The 2,363-nt window shown below is 38.2% G+C and overlaps 1 long non-coding RNA gene across 1 annotated transcript in view; it reads right to left on the bottom strand.

Annotated features, from left to right (window-relative positions):
- LOC117959482 overlaps positions 1-1,244 on the bottom strand; it is a 15,468-nt gene extending 14,224 nt beyond the window's left edge. Inside the window, exons 1-2 of the long non-coding RNA XR_004659947.1 lie at positions 1,090-1,244; positions 411-415 (exon numbers count right to left, since the gene is read on the bottom strand). This is a non-coding gene — a long non-coding RNA (uncharacterized LOC117959482). The remainder of the gene's footprint in view (positions 1-410; positions 416-1,089) is intronic.
- Between the last annotated feature and the right edge of the window lie 1,119 nt (positions 1,245-2,363).

Here is a 2,363-nt window from a genome sequence, read left to right as displayed (position 1 = left end):
CTCTACTGACAGACCTGATTGGTTAGTCTCTCTCTCTACTGACAGACCTGATTGGTTAGTTTCTCTCTACTGACAGACTGATTGGTTAGTTTCTCTCTGATATACCTGATTGGTTACCAAGTATGCGGCCTGAGGCCTTCACCCATACCTCTTTAGCATGGAGTAACAAGCTATTCAAATCATAACTATTGGTATGGCTTTAAAACCCATCTTTTAATGTTAAACATACGTGTGTCACGGTAAACCCTTAGGCTTAACTGTATCTGTGGATGGTTGCCGTGGTGACCACCTTACCTATAGGGCAGCCATCAAATCTCTTTGCATTTTAATTACATTTATGGCTCTATTTTTTTATTTCACATGCATATTCATCCCCTCCATTTTTATCAATCCGTTTTTTCTTCTTCCACCTTTCCTTGCATTGTCGTTGCGGTGCTTTCTTAATTATGTCTTGAGGTTTTTGCTAGACCATCAAGGTGTTATCAAAGATGGTCCCAGGTGATTTCTCCTGCTCCTCCTTGCCGTGTTTACACGTCCAGTAGTTCATTTACAGCTCAGGAACTACATCACGCATTCTGTCTACTGGAGATGACATCAACAGCTGCTAACATGTATCAGAAATCAGATTTAAACTTCATTCCATGACAGATTTTATAACAACTGATTTGCTCATTGTATAAAAAAAGGAAGATTGATTCCCCTTTTGAGAGAGTTGATTATATATTTCTTGGTTTGTAGAACTTACTATAAACAATGATATATTTCCTTATCTAAAATGAAGTTTGATCCAGATTTGATATCCTTAAGCTGACTAATGCCTAATGAGAATGCCTAATAACACCAGAACATGAGACATATCAAGGACTTGGCTGTCTCAGAGGCTTGGTAAGACAGTGAGACAGACAGACAGACAGACAGCGCCCAGAGTTCCATTCCATTTATTAGATATGCTTTATAAATAGACACAGTCAGACACATATGTTGAAAGTATAAAAAATACAAGATTACAGAATTTTCTAGACATTTTAGTGAGGTCTCTTCTCCATAGTTATTTTAACTTGAATGACTGATGACTCATTTCTTTTTTACACAGCGTGGTAGTAGTCCATTCATCGAGCCGGTCACTATCATCAGCGTCACGTTAAAATGAGATCAGAGCGTAGAAAACAGTCACATGCAGCCAGCATCGTTTCACTGGATCTGTCCGTCAGCCACACAGGTGGAACTCAGTCAATCGCAATTTTTTATATATATATATATATATATATATATATATATATATATATATATATATATATAAAGTTTCACTACTTTGTCTTACAAATTCTAAGGAAAAGCTGATATCACAAGGGAAGAAGTTGAAATGGAAAACAATAATTAATGACGATTATGATAATGATTATTCAACCTTTACTGAGGACTGATGGACACATGTCCCCTCATGTCTCCCACATGTGTTAAGTCATTTGACAAATGGGATCAAACCCTTTTTTTTAATTTTTTTTTATAGTTTGGATATTAGCATACAATATGTCCCAGCTACACGTTTGAGTTCTTAAACTGTACTGTACGTTTTAATTCATCATCAGCGTGCTGGTAGGACATTTGGGATTTAAAAACAAAATCAAGAAATGTGGATCCAAGGAGATGAGGCAACACGGCTCAGTTGCATCGATACGTGATTCTAAAACGTCTGACCCAAAGAGCAGTGCAAAGGTTCTGATGCGAAAGAGAAAAACAGGAAGGACAAGATCACTCACACATGTAGAAACCTAGTGCAGCACAAATACACAACTAATGTCTTCTTCAAGCATTTATGGACCAGATGCAGCTACTGTACCTTGTTCTAAGGACAATAACTCTTGCTGCTAATTCATTTATTTTTTATTCGTAAATATATCTAAAAATACAACTCAACTTCAGAAATTGCATGATTCCTTGGTATTATACCAAGTTTTGTTTTAGTAATTCTCACTATTCACAGTGTTTAAAACTGCACAGTACAGGCCATCACCTACTGCGTGGCTGCTAACTGGCACCATGTTCACATCCACTATGGAGGCTGCTTTCAAGTCCAGGAGGGCTCCAGTTATTCTACACCACAGAACTAAAGAACTCCATCTCCACAATCTGCCATTGAACTCAAAGAGGAAAACGTTAAAGTGCTCATATTACGCTTTTCCCCCTTTCCTTTATTACATTATACCTTGTATCTTTTTTGTGCATGTTACTTCAGAGACACGTTGTAACGCTCGCCTAGCTGCTAGCATGGCACACCCTCATCGTCTGCTCCTGACTGGCTAGTAGTCCTTACCTAGGTCCTGTCAGGGCCCTCATACTCTGCTTCTGACTGGCTAGTAGTC

This window comes from Etheostoma cragini, chromosome 16 (assembly GCF_013103735.1).
Source record: "Etheostoma cragini isolate CJK2018 chromosome 16, CSU_Ecrag_1.0, whole genome shotgun sequence".
NCBI lineage: Eukaryota > Metazoa > Chordata > Actinopteri > Perciformes > Percidae > Etheostoma > Etheostoma cragini.
The sequence above is the reverse complement of the archived record's forward strand: the minus strand, read 5'-3'. Positions and strand labels throughout refer to the sequence as shown.